Below are 11,952 nucleotides of genomic sequence, written 5' to 3'. Positions count from 1 at the left end.
TGATAAAAGTGAGTTCACTTCCTTTGACAGTATTACTAAGTGTACATCCTTATGACACAATGTTGAGCAACAAAATGTCAGATTTAGTTCTATGTCCTCATTTGTTAGGTTCGGGAAGTCTGAGCAAGCACAAATGTATATTTGTACTTAAACAGCATTTTAGATAACATTTTCTCCAGAAATTTATTCCAATCCTGAAATAAATTTCTTTGTTTCATGTCACAAGTTATATTATGTGTTTACATTGAACTAATGGCTCTGACATTGCTTTGAAAGCTACCGTAAGAAAATCTCTCATTTTATTGATTGACAAGTGTTTAGTGTGACAAGTGAGTAAAATTTCCTATAGAAGAATCTTCAGTGAACATTGCCAAGGAATTGATGTTGCCTTTCTGTATACATATACCTTTAATTAAAAAGTTTGAATAATAGTTTAACATTGTTAATTGCTATATACGTGACCTTAGAGAAAGATGCAGTTGCCGGGTCTTTTATTTGACTAAATACTGCTCAATTATGTTAGTCAAATATTTTGACTAAATGATAAAATGAAAAGTTTCCCTTTTCCAAACTATAAGTTAGAGATTATATTGTGATGAAGTTTATAATTTGCAAGTAGAATGAAATATAAACCTTATCTCAATATCAGTGGGATAGAAAACAATTTCATTTATTTCCTGTGAAATAAGCCAGGATAAATACGTAAAAATAAGCCAGGATAGTTTTATTTGATCTTCTTGCAAAACAGTATTAAGAGGTGCTTTAAACTTAGTGCTCATGGATTCTTTATTGATCACAATTCTTCCCTTTGCAGAGTGCATGAACCTCCACAGTCACACCTTACTCTGACACGAAGAGAGAGCTTCTCTTTTTTTGAATTGGTCCTCCTTCATTTTGAACACTGGAATAATATATAAGGAACCCTGCACATAGATCAGACTAGGTCCTTGGCCTGCCTCTTTTATCTACCTGGAACATAGCTTTGAAGTTAACAGACAAGGACACCAATAAAACTAAAACTATGTAAGTGAGGTCACCTTGAACCACCCAATCCAGTTAAATTCTATTAAACACGTCCAAATGAATCCAGCGAACACCTCTTATCTGAAAATGATGTCATTTTAGGAAGTAATTACTAGATGTTTTAAGTCATTAAGTTTTGCAACTGTCACCAAGATCATTCCAGTAAAGTACTCATACATTTGTAGTCTTTTTTGATCAATATTTGTACTTCTTTGGAAAGTAGAGTTTTTACAGAAATAACAGGAATATGATGAGAATATAAAATTGTGGTAAACTATCCATGTCTTCTCCTCTATCTTAGTGTAAAGGTGGGTCCCTGTCAAGAACTAAGGAGAAATGGAGAATCATAAGAGTAGATGTTCTTCTTTTGGTATAGTCATAGGATAATGTGGGTTCACTTATGAGGACCAAAGAAAGGACATCCCATTTGTAAATTCTATGGTGGAAGCAGAGAGCTTGTAGCTATTGGAAGCTGCAGACTTCTAGGTGCTGTGAGTTTCTGGTATAAATTAGTGACTATATTTTTCTTTTTCTTTTTCTTTTTTCTTTTTTCTTTTTTTATTTTTTTTATCAGTTACATTTTATTAACTCTGTATCCCAGCCGTGTCCCGATCCCTCATTCCCTCCCAGTCCCTCCCTCCCTCCCTCATCTCCACCGTGCCCCTTTCCAAGTCCACTGATAGGGAGGACCTCCTCCCCATTCATCTGATCCTGTTTTATCAGGTATCTTCAGGACTGGCTGCAAAGCCCTCCTCTGTGGCCTAACAGGACTGCTCCTCCCTTCGGGGGTGGGGAGACCAAAGAGCCAGTCATTGAGTTCCTGTTAGAAATAGTGACTATATTTTTCATTTGTGGTTATTTTGTGAGGTTAATTCTTAGCTGTATAGCTAAGAGTTCCAGAATTAATATATTTTAAAAACTGTCTTGTGGTTGTTATGTCCTTTTTTATTCACGGAAAAAGAAAGAATTGTTCACCTCTTGCAGGGACACTCTCTATCTCATATTCTGGAACTTCATTAATATACCGAAGGAATTGTCACTAAATGGAGTGTGGGAATTAATGGCCCTCAAAATGGTCAGAAAACGCATCCTTCTACTAACAGTTAGAAAGTAATACAGAGCAATGACAAATGCCAGTGAAGTGAAGGCCATATTGTACAGACTACTAAGTGTGCTGGCATGCAGAAATGTTATGAATTACTGTAGTAATGGAAGCCAATGTGGCATATGGTACATGACATATTTTTAAAATGTTACACTTTCTAATTTTGGGCAAAAGTTCATTGCTGTACTTATTTCTTCATGCCTTCTTTTTTTCCCCTTTAAAACAGATGAAAGTCAGTTAAAGGATGTCAATATAATGCTATACTAATTAGCATTTTTAGATATATCTCAACTTAGTTACAGAACTGGAGTACACTAAAGACTTGCAAACTTATAAAAGGCTCTGAATGTGTTTATTGTGTATATGTGTATACCACACCTACCTGTACCCATATTCACACACATGGATATGCCATATTTTACATCCCAAGTGATAGTATAGTGGCATTATTTCAGTTTTGCTTTGGATGCATAACAAGCTATGACAAAACACAAAGATTTCAAGCAAAATACATTAGTGATATTTCTCACAATTCTACAAACCATCTGAAAAGCTATTCTGGTCTATGCCAGCTTGTGTGATTTGCATGATTCCAGGGAATCTCAGCTGGGACTGCATAGTTTGGGTGGTCTCACTCACTGTCTGGTGTCGACAGGCTCCTTGTTCAAGGTAGTTTTAGTCCTGATGCCTTATGTTGCATATGCTCTACTGACTTTGGGAAGACTAACCTGAACTTCTACATATGATACTTTCCAAAGGGCAGCAAAAAAAAAAAAAAAAATCAAGTTTAAATTATTTTAACTCCTGATCACCTAATATTTGCCAATATTCTATTCTTGGAACAAATTCCTTGGTCAAGGCTAAATTCTGCACCTTTCAAGAAGAAACCTTCTCCGGGTTATTATGATCACTATTTCTCTCTACATAAATATAAACATATCATATACAGAATATACACATTTTTCATTTGTTTTAGCTCTTTTCAAGGGGGCAATGTGCTGTTTGTATTTGTTATTGCTGTGTGTCAAGACTTTTTGAGAAGATGCAACAAACATATTTGTTCACTCCAGATAGGAAGTTCACAAGAGACCAAAGACAGATACCATCAAAGTCCAATTTCACTGAGTTCTATTGTGGTTACTTATAGGTAAGAGGTTACTTACAAAAGCATATGGCTCAAAGATAGTTGTGTCCTCAAAGCCCACCTTAGCATGGTAACAGCTCACAGCAGCTCGAAATCTAGAGCACACTTTATAGCATTTGGGCAGGAAAACATGTTTGGGAGTGTCACTTCAAAGACATGTAATATAATCCTATTCCAAGCTGCTGTGTTGGTTTCTGCTTCTCCCAGTAAGCTGGTATTGTCTTAAAATCTTCTTTGCAGACTTGTCTGTGACTCTCAGCAGCTTGGCTTATTTATTCTTGGAAAGAAGAGACCTGGTTAATCTGTTTGGTTTCAGGTACTTCCTGAAGCCATTTTGAGTTGTTTATATTCCTGCTTTAAAGGCTTCTCTTCAAGTTGTAATGTTTCAATCTGCAAGAAATTGTTACACAACAATTATATTGGCATCAAATTTAGGGCTGGAACATAGAAATTTATTAAAAAGTATGTGTTGAATAAATAACTTGGTAAACAAATGAAGCTCTGAACTCAGAAATTGATTGCCTATCTACAATTAAATATAGACAATAAGAAAGAAACTTCACATCTCAGACACCTAATGTCAAATTTGTCATATCTACTTCCTATCAAAAGTAACAAATATATTATAGTACTTGTTGGATCAGCATGGAGGGTGGCCACCTTTCTTTGCAAAAAAAGTTTTATTAGTACATAACTGCATGCATTTTTCCATGTGTTCTCCATAACTGTTTTTGAATTGTCTTTTATTTGATTTCTTGGTGACTGTAGGCCTTCCAATGTAAAAATTATTTCATATCTGACATTTTAAGAAAACATTTGATGATCATTGTCCTGTTTGAAAATTTGAGTTAGAGTCTTCTCGGTATTTTATTAGCATCAGAACATATACATTATACATGACTATACAATTGGTTATTTAATTTAGAACATGTCCTTATATCTAAATTATAAATGTTCTCCTTTTTCATTTTCCTTCTCCTTGCTTAAAAAGTCATTAATTATCATCTACCATTTACTTTTAGATTTTCCCCATATACATTACATGTATTTTACATACCTATAGGTGACATAAAATCCAATTCCTAAAATAAGTTCATTAAATAGTTATTTTAGGTATGATTTTATAGGTATTGAATACCAAGAATTATAGTTTAAATAATTTATCTTACTCTTTATTCAGTGCTTGCTGCTCGTGTGTTGATCACAACAAGAAATTAGAATTCGGTATGTGATTCCCTGCTACACACAAAATGGAGCTAGGTAGGTGGTAGGCAGTACAGCAGTAGATTTCATGTTTTTTAGTTAGTTAGTTAGTTAGTTAGTTAGTTAGTCTTTTGCAAAGGCTGTTACCTTCAAGAAATGCTAAGTGAAGCAGGAGGATCATGAGTTCCATGTTTGCCCAGATTTCTAAGGACAATCTGTCCAAAATAAACAACAATAACAACAAAATTACGCTTTCTGCATGCTATTGAGGAATTCTAAAAGCCGACTGATGTGACTGGAAGAGAATTATTATCTATGAAATAAAAGGAAAATTTTGCACCCAATAAGATGAGAGGTGTTAAATGCTTAGCACAAATCAAGACAATGTGGTCAATTTCCAACCTTGCATGTTGAGCACCAAATACACTGTGTCAGGGTTATGCTTGCCATTGTCTCCCAAATATTTCCACTTTTATAGTGAGAAAGGAAAAGTTCTTGAACTGAAGTTCTACATATTTAATAAATGTAAGGATTAATCATAACAGATAATTCTCAGCACTGATTAAAGTCACCTCTATCAGTCTGCTCATGTCAGTAGGAGTAAATGTTTTTAAAAAGATATTCTTAAAACAAAGGTTAGAGAAAAGAGAGAGAAAATGCCAGCCATGGTGCTACATGCCCTTAATCCTAGCACTCAGGAGGCAAAAACAGAGCAACTTCCAGGACATCCAGAACTACACAAAGTAATTGTCGCAAAAAAACAAGCAAACAGCAAAAAACAAGAAGAAAGAAAGAAAGAAAGAAAGAAAGAAAGAAAGAAAGAAAGAGAGAGAGAAAAGGTTTAAAAAGAAATAAGATAGATATATAAATAACCAGAGTTTCATCATGGTAATAAATAATCCATACCACCTTATACTCCAGTATTAACTTTCTAACCCCTTAGCAACAAATACGAGATGGTTAAGAACACATTGAAACAACACATTTATAAGAGTGGAAATTTCTCTTTACCAAAATGATTTCATTAAAAATTACATGGAGCCGAAAAATCGTTTCAGTTGTATCTTGGTGTAATAATATTTAATATAACAGGCATAAACTTTTGTGTACAAGCTAAATGAAAATCAGAGATTTTTTAAAATGTGAATATGAAACAAGAAAGATTACTTTCTCTCTTTTCCTCTTTTTTTTTTTTTTCTTATTAGTTACATTTTGTTAACTCTGTGTCCCAGCTGTATCCCGCTCCCTCATTCCCTCCCCAACCCCACACTCCCTCCCTGGTCTCCTCCCTGCCCCTTTCCAAGTCCACTGATAGGGGAGGACCTCCTCCCCTTTCATTTGACCCTGTTTTATCAGGTATCTTCAGGGCTGGCTGCAAAGTCTTCCTCTGTGGCCTAACAGGACTGCTCCTCCCCTGGGGGGTGGGGAGGTCAAAGAGCCTGCCCTTGAGATCCTGTTAGAAATAGTCCTTGTTCCCCTTACTTTGGAAAACTACTTGGTTACTGAGCTACCACGGGCCACATCCAAGCAGAAGTTCTAGGTTATATCCATAGACGGTCCTTGGTTGAGTGTCAGTCTCAGAAAAGACCCTGTGCCCGGATATATTTGGTCCTTGTAGAGCTCCTATCCTTTCCATATTATAATAACTCCCCTTCTTTCATATGATTCCCTGCACTCTGCCGAGGGTTTGGTTATGAGTCTTAGTCTGCTTTGAAACACTGCTAGGTAGAGTCTTTCAGATGCTTTGTGTGAATGAAGCAACAATATTTTCTTGCATGTATCAGGAAGTTATATAGCTGAGGTTATACTTGAACTATCAGTGTTTCTATGTCAGCTTCCAAATTCTGTGATTACAAATATCCACCTTCAAGTCTACACACTAACTTAGTAACTGGAGTGATGTGACCTTATTAATTTTAAATACTTTTCCAACTAATGAAGCTACAAAAAAATAATGAAGAAACAAACATTTGTTTATTTGCTTATTTGAAACAGGCTGTAACTTTGTAACTATACCTGACCAAGAACCAGTTATGTACACCTGGCTAGTCCAAAGTTATAGAGATCCATTAGCCTCTGTCTCCCACAAAAGTGTAAAAATATGTTATCCCTAAACACATGCATATAAGCGGAACATTAAATAAGCCTAGTAGATGCATGTGCGTACGTGTGTGTGTGTGTGCGTGTGTGTGTGTGTGTGTGTGTGTTGTGTGTTCCATGTGTATACAGGAACCCATGGAAGTTAGAAGGGATGTCAGATCTCCTTCAGAGCTACAAGCTATTGTGAACCACCAGATATGAGTCCTGGAAACTAAGTTTGGTCCTCTGAAAGAGCCACAAGTAGTCTTAGCTGCGATGGCAGCTCTTCGGTCTCCACTTTTAATTTTGAAAAAGGCTGACACTAAGTTGCCCTGTCTGGCCTTGACCTCATTCTGTATCCCATGCAATCCTTGAATGTGTGATATCAGAATTTTAGCCATCGAAGTATCCGGAGGTACAGCCCTGTACCACAAAGGCTAGCTCAGCTGTTTCAGAGCTGGGAATCTTAGAGAGCTAAACCAAAGCGTACCCTGTTATTGATAAAGAGAACATGTTCACATGTACTTGCATCCAACTCTTACAAAGATATGGATTTCACGTTTTTACTTAAATTGCATTTTATCCCATCATCTTTGATTGAAAGGAGTTTCCCTTTTCTAAGAAAAACGGGGAGGGGAGGGTGGGAGAATGAGCCTGGGGGCAGAAGGGATGGGGTTACAACAAGATGTAAAGTGAATAAAAAATAAATCCATTCTCACACGTTGAAGTATTATATTCCATAACATAAGATATGGGCATCTTCTTACTTAGTACTTAGTTGTTCTTTCTCTGTCTCATGTTCACAAACACTTGACAAGCATGGTATCTTTCCATTGCTTCTTCCTTTTGTGCGCAAGTAATGCTTCAAAACACTGTCTAAGCTGAGCACTTTGTATGTTCAACTGATACTTTTTAAATTAATCAAAACAACAAATTTCCCTTTGAAATTAGATTACTCTTTGTTTTATTCCCCACACTCTTCCCCCCATAAAAGGACATATTTAAGCTTAGCTTCATGGTGGTTCTTTTGCTGTTCCTGTAATCAATCTTAGGACTTTATTGCTTCCCAGCATGTTGCTCAGTGCACACAGAAACTGGCAAGATGTCCCATTCAGAAAGGATGCAGCAAGCCTTAATGAGACCTGATAGGCTAGGGTCAGATAAAAGGGAAGGAGCTCCTCCCCTATCAGGGGACTAGGCATAGGGGAAGAAGAGGGAGAGTGGGTGGAATTAGAAGGAGATGGGGGAGGGGGCTACAACTGGGATACAAAATGAATAAATTGAAATAAATTAATTAATTAATTTTAAAATGGAAAAAGATTTTAAAAAAGATATCCCATTCAAACTGCATCATCCTTTGCTTCCCATCCCTCCATACTCACTTTGAAGGCAAGCAATAGACCTTCTCTTTACTTTCTGTGACTTGCTAAGGAATGAGGTTTGTTATGTTCTGAGATCACTCCCCTTCCGAATGGATCCTGTTGTTATCAGCTGTTCTGTGAATGGAAAAGAACAAGTAGGAGGAAATGGTAACTTTATGAAATTAATTCCATTTCCATTTCCTAGTCAAAGAACAAATTGCACTTGGTTTGTTAGGCCTCCTGAAAACAATTTAAATAGTGCTTTTAATAATTTTTGTCATTGTACTTTAGCTATTGAACTAAACTCAACATGCCCTGTAAAACTCTATGCATGGCATGTCATATAATTTATAAAATAACCGTCAAGATGGGAAGTTTGTCTCAATTGGACTAACTAATACAGGTAGTAAATAAAGCTAGAATGTGCTACCAAGGTCAGTAGCTAGAGGTGAATTTTCTCTGTATCTTATATGAAGTACTTAAATTGAAAGTCGTAGATTGATGGCTTACTGCCAAGATAAAGGTGTTTTACAGAACAGTGTTAGAACTCTCTGCTCTGACACACAATCCTTCTTAAAATGTGTTACAGTGACATGTGATGGCGTGTTAGAAAAGGTACACTCATCAAAGCATCAGATGACATAAAATATCAGAAAATCTAGTCTGGCTATATGGCTCAGGAGGATGAATTATGTTGCCTATTTCTGTACCTCTTAGGATGAGAGCCTAGTGATTTATCACTGCTCCATCAGTTTAGCAATTAAAATAGTAGCATTACTTGATTCTATATTACAGTTATTTTTCTCAAGGATGTGACAGTGCACACTTGAAAACTTTTCTGAACTTCTCTGAGTAAAGCTGTCTGGAACATATTTGATATTTACACACTTTAACATATTATATTGTGAAGCTTAACTTTTAACTCATTTCAGAAAAATTAAAAACCATAAAATAACAGTTGCTATTGTAAGATAGTTCAAGCTGATCAATACAATTAGATTAAAAATGTGATTTATTTTTGAGAATTTGTTATACCAGTATGTTGCTTAAAATAAAGAAAATAGTTATATTACTTATAACTGCATATTTCTTTGTTTCCTTGAAGTATCTATAAAGACTCATAGATACTGTGCTGAACATGCCACTACTTTTCTCTAACACAGATCCTGTTGATCAAATGATAAGTTAATCTTTTTCAAATTTTCAAGTTTAAACTTTAAACTACTTCTCCAAGGCTAGCAACATTAATTAAATAAATATATCAAGTCAATTCAACAATGACCTTAACAATGTTCTGAATAAATAAATTAACTAGCAGCCCTGAGGGCTTCTATAAGATAACAAATATGCTAGAGGACTTAAAGTTATTTTAATAATTAAATTCCTCCACCAATGTGGTATCATAGAAATTCATGAACAAAAAAAGATCAATGTACCCAGTGTTATGTGACTAAAATATACAGCTACTATAGTCAGACAAAGTCTTTGACACAAATCCCCTCTTCAAGTTATAAATGTTGAAAGAGCACCTGATCTATTCAAAATAGTCATAGGTACAAGATGAATAGGTACAGATCACAGAAAACAGGTAGAAAATTGTATTCTAGGAAAAAGAAAAAATATATATTTGTCAAAGAGGAAATGTAATCAAGTATCTGAGATAAGAAAAGACAAAGAAAGTGAAGTCTCCCCACTCAAAGGCATTCTTAGAAAAGCATGGTTTTCTGTTTGCATCACATAGGACATGAACATTGCAAAGGGCAAGTGCAAAACGATGCTCTTGTGATTGCCAAATATGTGTCCAAAAGTATCAACTAAACATCATGTTCCTGAGTCTTTAGATACTATCATCACCTACTGGACATGTATTATTTACCAATAAAAATTTGCAAAGAAAATTCAGACATGTTTCACACAGTAGCCTTCCATGAGGGGCACACATCAGATAATGGTGACTAAAATGATGACTACTTTGACCAGAATGTTTTTCTTACATTTATTATCTAGGAAACTATTCTGGATGTCTAAGAAGATGAGAAGTTGATAGTATTATGCTTTGAAAATTTTGAGCTTCAAAACAAGCTCTTCTTAATAAGAACATGGTCAGTTTTTGTTAGTTTGATACATTTAGGGGTTTAGGTAAGTGATACATTTAAAAGCAATGAAAGTTGCACTTGATTAATGAAAATTAGAAATAGATGGCAAAGGACTAGTTCACAACAGCTGTTTTTCAAGGGTTGTGTGAATCAAGAGCCGAACATCTGGCTACAACTCTTCCCTTACGTGTCTCACTGTCACTGTGCTGAGCCATGTCTGTCTCACTGGGTATAATCTGTCATCATTATCTACTCCTTCTTTAGTGGACCCGTTCCAGTACTGGGTACATTTGAGGTTCCAGTGGAGATGAACACTCCTTCAAATGCAAAAGTCTAAAAACAAAAGACAGAGATCACTGTAACATCAAGGAATTTCAGCTCCAAAACTTACGACTTACTTAGTGACAGAAATCGGTACCATATATACAGTGTGATGTATTCAAATGCTCAAAACATATTACATGCACATGCACGCACATGTCTAGAAGCCAGTGACACACTCCAAATTATTCATTTCCTAGCACATTAATATTGATGTATTCAAGTTATTCAGAAAAGGAAAAATAGGTTCCCTTTCCCCGAATAACATCTTTATGTGTTGTACTTAACACATGATTTACAACATATATAGAAAAGGAAGTAAAAATTACATAAAATCAGCCTTAATGATTATCCAAACAACATGAAGAAAAATTTTCTCAAAAAAGAAAAGTATCTTGGGTCTGAATTTTATCAGGGCATAAGTACTTAAGTAAATGAATGCTAGTTCTATAATAGCAAAGGAGAAGTAGATAGGACAGTTAAGATTGACTGATCCTTAAGCCCTGGGGTATTCAAATGGAGGAGAAACACTTGAAGAAATGCTCAAAGTCCTTAGTCATCATGGAAATGCAAAACAAAACAACTCTGAGATTCTATCTCACACCCTTCAGAATGGCTAAGAAGAAAACCTCAAGTGACAACACATGCTGGGGAGGTTGTGGAGAAAGGAGAGCCCTCCTCCCTTGCTGGTAGGAGTGCAAAAATGTACAACCACTTTGGAAAGCAATCTGGCACTTTCTCAGAAAACAGGATAATGCTACCTCAAGACCCAGTTTTACCACTCCTGGGTATATATCTGAAAGATGCTCAACCATATAACAAGGACAGTTGCTCAACTAAGTAGCAGCTTTATTCATAATAGTCAGAATTTGGAAACAACTTAGATGTCCCTCAACTGAAGAATGAATATGGAAATTGTGGTACATTTACAGAATGGAATACTATTCAACTATTCAAAACAGGGAAATGAAATTTTCAAACATATGGATGCAACTAGAAAAGTTCTTACTGAGTGAGGTAAGCCAGAAACAAAACAAAACAAAAGAAAACAAAACAAACACACACACACTTGTATATACTCACTTGTAATGGGATTGTTGTATTTTGCCATTTAATATTTTATATATCTTTTAGTAAAGCTGCAGTTAATCCTAAACAGCTGTTTAACCAAATCACCACACAGAGACTAGGATTTATTTATTTAACCTAGAACACAATGTTGAGCAATAGTTACTCCATCCTAAACCTCCAAGCCCGCATAGTTCCTACCCTTTCAGATTCACCACTTACACTTGCTTTTAGTGATATCTTAGGTCCGGTTCATTTCACAATGTCCTTCCAAGACCTCTGTTCCAAGGCCTCTCCTCCAGCCTCTGCTCTCCCAGCTTCTGCTTCTGTAGCTTTTCCACCTCCCCTCTTCCCACTCCTTCCTGTCCTCCTCTTCCTTCCTCTCCTCCCACTCTGAACCAGAATGTCCCACACTATCCTCTCAATTGCTCAACATTTTGGCTGGTTGTTTTAATTGACATTTTAGAGAACAAATGGTGGCATGTTTACACAAACTTGAGACAGGTGATGCTTAGATTAAGTGTCACAATGCAATGTCTGGATTAAAACCAG

At 35.9% G+C, this 11,952-nt stretch overlaps 1 long non-coding RNA gene across 1 annotated transcript; it reads right to left on the bottom strand.

The window, feature by feature from the left end:
• Positions 1–2,511: 2,511 nt before the first annotated feature.
• On the bottom strand, positions 2,512–11,733 carry LOC132648940 (uncharacterized). Its single transcript, XR_009587341.1, has 4 exons — positions 11,623–11,733; positions 10,199–10,344; positions 7,937–8,050; positions 2,512–3,662 (listed from the first exon to the last, which is right to left on the bottom strand). It is a non-coding gene; the product is annotated as an uncharacterized LOC132648940 (long non-coding RNA).
• Between the last annotated feature and the right edge of the window lie 219 nt (positions 11,734–11,952).

Source organism: Meriones unguiculatus, chromosome 1, assembly GCF_030254825.1.
Source record: "Meriones unguiculatus strain TT.TT164.6M chromosome 1, Bangor_MerUng_6.1, whole genome shotgun sequence".
NCBI lineage: Eukaryota > Metazoa > Chordata > Mammalia > Rodentia > Muridae > Meriones > Meriones unguiculatus.
Note: the sequence above shows the minus strand (reverse complement) of the source record. Positions and strands in the feature narration are given on the sequence as shown.